The sequence below is a fragment of the Cebus imitator genome, unplaced genomic scaffold, assembly GCF_001604975.1.
Source record: "Cebus imitator isolate Cc_AM_T3 unplaced genomic scaffold, Cebus_imitator-1.0 Scaffold827, whole genome shotgun sequence".
Classification (NCBI taxonomy): Eukaryota; Metazoa; Chordata; class Mammalia; order Primates; family Cebidae; genus Cebus; species Cebus imitator.
The window spans coordinates 290,538-297,409 of record NW_016108142.1 but is presented as its reverse complement, the minus strand read 5'-3'; the positions used below and the strand labels follow the sequence as shown (position 1 = coordinate 297,409).

The window sequence follows — 6,872 nt, the reverse complement described above, 5'->3', positions numbered from 1 at the left end:
TTTTTCTGAGACAGAATTTCACTCTTGTTGCCCAGGCGCTCACTGCAACTTCCACCTCCCAGGTTCAAGTGATTCTCCTGAGTCAGCCTCCTGAGTAGCTGGGATTACAGGTACGCACCACCACACCTAGCTAATTTTTTGCATTTTTAGTAGAGATGGGGTTTCTCCATGTTGGTCAGGCTGGTCTTGAACTCCCTCCCTCAGGTGATCTGCCTGCGTCAGCCTCCCGAAGTGCTGGGATTACAGGCGTGAGCTACTGCGCCTGGCCTGTTTTCAACCTCAGATTCAAATATCATAAAGAGAATGACCCGCAATTCATGCTAGTTCGTTGCTCCAAGAATTTGGTAGCCTGAAACAATATGGCTATACATCTATACAATCTTCATAAAGCCCTGAGAGAATTTTTAGGTAAAAAGATGATGTTCGGGGGATAGTCTTTTCTAGACCATAAAGAACCTACCCAACAGTTAGGTGGCAGAGTAAGGATATGTGCACACGTAATAACACAAGGATTCACATCTGGCAAGTGGCATAATGTTGGCACAATCCAAAGTACTTTAAGAAATTAGAGAAGGCTGGGCATAGTGGCTCGTTTCTATAACCCTAGCTTTTTGGAAGACCAAGACAGTAGGATCACTTGAGGCTAGGAGTTTGAGACCAGCTTGGGCAAAATGGTGAAATCCCATCTCCACACAAAATATAAAAATTAGCCAGGCCTGGTGGCACCTGCCTGTAATCCCAGCTACTTGGGAGACTGAGGTGGAAGGATCACTCGAGTCTGCAACAATGGAGGTTTGAATAAGCCGAGATCACACCACTGTAGTCCAGCCTGGGTGACAGAGTAAGATCCTGTGTCAAAAAAAAAAAAAAAAAAAAAAAGAAATTAGAGGAAAAGATATTATTTATTATTTTTTTGAGATGAAGTTTCACTCTTGTTGCTCAGCCTGGAGTGCAATGGCATGACCCCGGCTCACTACAATCTCTGCCTCGCAAGTGATTTTCATGCCTCAGCCTCCCAAGTAGCTGGGATTATAGGCGTGCACCACCATGCCCAGCTGATTTTGTATTTTTAGTAGAGACGGGATTTCACCATGTTGGTCAGGTTGGTCTCGAACTACCGACCTCGGGAGATCCACCCACCTTGGCCTACCAGAGTGCTGGGATTATAAGTGTTAGTCACCGCACCCAGCTGAGAAGATGTTATTTTTGACCAAAAAGACATTATGAAAGAGTTGGACCTTGGAGAATGAAGATAAGTTCTGGAAATTAGCTGGGACTGACTTTTTGGCTAGCATGCACATAACAGGTAAAAGGGTAATAAGGCAAAGAGAGGTCAGAATCTGATTGTGGAGAATTGTGAAAGCAAGACTAACATGTATATGTTTTTATTGAAATATTTGTTAAACTGCTATTATGAAATTAGTCATAATCAGCATTTTTAAAATGAAACAGGAAATATCAGCATATATTATTCTTTTCTGTGCTTTGAAGACAGGGACTTGCTCTATTGCCGAGGCTGCAGTGCAGTGGCACCATCATGGCTCGCTGCAGCCTCGACCTCCCCAGACTCAGGTGATCCTCCCACCTCAGCCTTCCAAGTAGCTGGGCTTATAGGCACACACAACTGTGCCAGGTGATTTTTGCATATTTTGTTTCACCATGTTGCCCAGGCTGGTCTCGAAGTCCTGAGCTCAAGCAGCCTGCCCACCTTGGCCTCCCAAAGTACTGGGAGTTTGTATCCTGAGCATGAGCCACTACGCCCAGCCAGAATTCATTATTCTTTTTTTTGAAACAGACTTTCACTCTGTCACCCAGGCTGGAGTGTAGTGGTGTGATCTCGGCTCACTGAAACCTCACCTCCCTGGATAGTCTTTTGAGGAGTTTGCATGTTTTTTGGTATATGTTTAAAAGAAGAAGAGAATTCATTTTTTACACATATCTGAAAAGAAAGTAGAAATGAGTTTTAACATAATATGAATAAACAATACAAATCCATTGTGCTAGAAACTTTTTGTTTTAAATAGATTTCTGGTATGAAATAGAAATCTCCAGTAAATAATTATATAAATAAGCGTATATCTTAATTCTCAAATTTTTGTGTATATTTGAGAAAAGTCATAGTTAAGAACATCTCTTGGTTTTTAGTTACTAAAATTATTTCCTGGAGAATTTCTTTTTAAGTTCAAGAATGAAATAAATACAATGCTAGAAATTTTTCTTATGCATCTTCTTTATATATATTTGTACTTTGAATATGTATAGTATAAAGTGTTTTAATAAGTCTAGTTATCTGTTACACTGGAATAACAGAAATAATGCCACAGAAAGAACAATAATAATTTCATGATTACGTGCAATATTTTTATTTTAAAAATTAGTTTATGTTTTGAGTATTCCAAAGATGCATATATTAATACTTTATTGATCTGCTCATTTTTAAAGCAGTGCAAGAAAAGATAAGTCTCATCTCTTGATCAGAATCCTAGTTTTGAACCTATGAAAGAAATACATGCATTCATCCTGGGATTTTAATAGAGTTTTAAAATTACTTTTATATAATGTTTTATTAATACTTTCTCTCTTTTTTTGAGATAGAGTCTCACTCTGTTGCCAGGCTGGAGCGCAGTGGTGTGATCTAGGCTCACTGCAACCTCTGTTTCCCAGGTTCAAGTGATTCTCCTGCCTCAGCCTCCCGAGTAGCCAGGGCTATGGGCACACACCACCATGCCTGGCTAATTTTTATATTTTGAGTAGATATGGGGTTTCATCATGTTGGCCAGGGTGGTCTCAATCTCCTGACCTCATGATCTGCCCACCTCAGCCTCCCAAAGCACTGGGATTACAGGTGTGACACACCATCCCCAGCCTATTATTACTTTTCTATGGGATAACAATAGATTGTTTAGTAGCTGTGCTGCACCTGCAATGTTATGGCCCTAGCTGGTTAGTCTGCAGAACCCAGACAATAATATTGTGGAGGCTCCCTGGCCACAAAACAGTGGGTCCTGACAGCAGTGCATCCTAACTTTAGGTCTGTACCTGTGCCTGTGGTGCAGGGGCTCTGAGACTGTTTGTTCAAGGACTCACAAATGCTCTCCCCACATCACAAGAAATATTAAAGATTATGATCCCAGTGATATAGTCTTTATCTGGCAAATAAATGAATATACTTAGGTGAATGAAACTGTCTGTCCTTCAACAATACACATACCACTAATAGTTTTTCATTTTAAAAGCTGCTTTCTCCTTCTAGGTATTTTTAAAAATGCTCCCCTCTCTTTACTCATCTACAAAATGGAAATAATGATGTCTTAACATGTGTGCATAAGTTTCTGAACATAGCACCTAGAGCCCTGGAGTTGCTCAAAGGTGGTCTCCTTCTTCCTTGCTCTCCTCTGCTGACTGATCACCATACCTGCTCCCAAAATAAATATATAAAGTTTTGAGGAATTTTAAAGAATGCTTTTGAAAAGAAATTTTTTCTTTGATTTCATCTGAATCTTGTTTCAATGAAATATTGAGACATTATCTAAAAATTTCTTCCTCAGTTTAAAAGTTGCTCAGTATTAAAATTCTGGTATTTCTAATACTGGTCTCCTGGAAGTAGTGAGATGGTTGAGAATATTGCATAATGTCCCATAGCTAAATGATTAGATATAATGTTTTCAAACCATGTCTTCAAAGTAGCAGATCCTTCTATCTGCTCAAAAACTTGGTGAGCAGGACCCTTCGGTGAATTTAAGCCTTATTTTCTTTTTCATCCCCCAACTTTACTTTTGAAGAGGTAAATCACAAGAAGTCATCCTTATAAGGCAATTTTCAGACTTTTATGTGTTCAAAATTATTTGGGAAGTTTGTAATCAAATCTTAGAATCATAATTTTGAGTTTTAATTTGATGAGTTATATAAAATTCTACATTTTTAAAGCAATGCCAGACTTAATGCATGTTCCCTAGACATTTATTTGAAAAACATTGTACAGGGAGTAAATATAACTCTCAGAGACCATTATATAAGGATATAACATCTAGTATTATAATTGTAATAATGCACTGAATCATTATCTTGAGGCACCATGAATCTTAATAATCACATTTTGTTTAGTGTTATGAAGGAAAGAAGATATATAGATTAACATTCTTCTTGGGGATTAAAGTTATTAAGGGAAATCCCTGTTTTCCAATAATTCAAGATAATAAAAATTTTTAATATAGATTAGAAATGTAGGCTAGGCATGATGGCTCACACCTCTAATCCCAGCACTTTGGGAGATGAAAACAGGAGGATTGCTTGGGCCCGGGAGTTTGAGACCAGCCCGGGCAACATAGCAAGACCCCCATCTTTACAAAAAACTAAAAAAATTATCTGGACATAGTGGTGTGGACCTGTAGTCCCAGCAAATTGGGAGGCTGAAGACAGAATCATCTGAGTCTAGAGTTCAAGGTTGCAGTGAGCTATAATCGTACCTGTGTACTCCAGCCTTGGTGATAGTGCAGTACCATATCTCTAATTTTAAAAGGAACAAAAAGAAATGTAAAATAATATATTTTTTTGTAATTATGAAAAATGACTATGACCTCATTAAAAGAGATGTCTATTTCCCTGCTCCCTTATGACAAATCCTGTCAATAGACAACCTGGTAATAGGAAGAAGTTACTTCTGGAACATGGGAAGCAGTGATTTGATACCATTAAAACCTGTTTCTACTCATCCTGGCTTCTCACAATTTTGTCCTCTTGGTGATCTATCCTGTTGCTTCTGGAAAAACATATTGAATTAGGTTGGTATGGATAACTCTTCCATGTTTTGAACCTTTGCTATACAACTTAATATCTTTCATCTTGCTGAGAAGGGCTACACATATTTCTGAAGTTAAATAGCTATTTCAAAACTTTCTTATATTTATACCACTTTATCTAAAAGCTGAAGTCTAAACACATACCTTCATGAGTTTTTAATTGATGGAGGTCTACAGAAGATTTCAAAGAAATTAATTTAAAATTTTGATTCTTTATCTTATAAAGTTACTACAAATACGTAGGAAGTTGAAGCATCAGATGTTCCATTTTCTGTACTTTCATGACCTAGTAAAATTCTATTCTTGCGTAATGGTTACTTACACTAAAGCTAATGTGAAAACTGGGTGAGGAATGGTTTATCTGGCTTTGTCATGTAGTAGTCATGCGATCTTGGGTAGGTTATTTAGCTTCCCTGTGCCTCAGTTTTATTATTAATAGAAAGGAATAACAGTACCCTGCCCACATACTCAGCACAGGTGAACATTTAGTGAGAAAGGGGACTGCAGGAACTGTAGCTAAGACATCTCCACTCCCAAGACCATGCAGTTCCATGGACTCACAGGGGTCTGTAACCAGTTGCTACATTCTTTAACTGTTCCTCTGCCAGTACACCTCTGTCAGAGGTGCTACTCACCTCCCTCTGGCTGTCTTTTCAATGCTTCCATCCTGCTTATCACTAATCATGGCTCAGTCCATCATTTGCTTTCTATTTTTTTATAACCAAGTCAGAGAGAACATTTAGAACAGTGCTTCTTAATCTTGGCTGTACAGTATAATCTCTGGGTTGCTTAACACACACACACACACACACACACACACTCATACACACTTGTAGGCCAGGTTACATTTTGGACCACTTAAGACACAATCTGAGGAATACAGAGCTGGCATCAGCATTTCCCCCCTCCTTATCTTGCTTTATGGATTTGATTTTAATTAAACTTATGTTGAAATAATTTTAGATTCACATACAGTTTAAGAGATCATACAGACATCCAATATACTCTTTACCTAGTTTCTGCTACTGGTAACATCTTGTAGGATACTAATACAATCAAAATATGGAAAATTTCTGTTACCCCAAGGATGCCTAGTGTTGCCTTTTGTTTTGTTTTGTTTTGTTTTGTTTTGTTTTGTTTTTTTGAGCCAGGGTCTCTCTGTCACCCAGACTGGAGTGTAATGGTGCGATCTTGGCTCACTGCTACCTCTGCCTCCAGGGTTCAAGCAATTCTCCTGTCTCAGCCTCCTGAGTAGCTGAGACTACAGGCACACACTACCATGCCTGGCTAAGCTTTTGTACTTTTAGCAGAGATGGGTTTCACCATATTGTTCAGGTTGGTCTTGAACTCCTGACCTCAGGTGATCCACCCACCTCGGTCTCCCAAAGTGTTGCCCTTTTATAGCAACACCCAGTTTACTCTTTCCCAGACCTCTGGCAGCCACCAATCTATTCTCTATTTCTAGAATTTTGTCATTTCAAGAGTATTATGTAAAGGGAGCTGCCTACTATGTAACCTTTTGGGATTGGCTTTTTCCACTCAGCACAGTCCCCTGGAGATTCATCCAAGTTGTATTGTGCTTGTTCAATTGTTATTTCCTTTTAATAATTCATTCCTTATAATACATGAATAGTATTACATGGTATAAATGTACCACAGTTTGTCTAGTGGTACTTCTGTCAAAGCATAGCTAGGTTGTTTCCAGCTTTGGGCTATTACAAATGAGCTCCTGTGGAAATTTGTGTACAAGTTATATGGATATGTGTTTTCATTTTGGTGGGATAAATGCCCAAGAGTGCAATTTCTGGGTTATATGGAAATTGCATATTTAGTTTTGTAATAAACTAAGCTGTTTTTCCATGGTAGTTTTACCATTTTATATTCCCACCAGCAATGTATGAGTGACCTGGTTTTTCTGCATCCTCACTGGCATTTGGCATTGTCATTCTTTTTTTTTAAAAAAAGTTAGTCATTCTGATAGGTGTGTAGTGATAGTGATATCTTGTTGTATTTCCCTAATGGCTAATAGTAATGAACATTTCATTTACTTACTTACCATTTTTTTTTTTTTTT

General features: G+C 38.3%; 1 protein-coding gene across 4 annotated transcripts in view; it reads left to right on the top strand.

Annotated features, from left to right (window-relative positions):
• ERGIC2 (ERGIC and golgi 2) overlaps positions 1-6,872 on the top strand; it is a 62,034-nt gene that overhangs the window by 4,951 nt on the left and 50,211 nt on the right. Inside the window, exon 1 of one of the 4 annotated variants that reach the window (XM_037735527.1) lies at positions 96-110. The exons of the other annotated variants lie outside the window; for them this stretch is intronic. The gene's annotated coding sequence lies outside the window, so the exon portion shown is untranslated. Of the gene's footprint in view, positions 1-95; positions 111-6,872 lie in introns of those variants that run through there. 4 annotated transcript variants of the gene reach the window in all.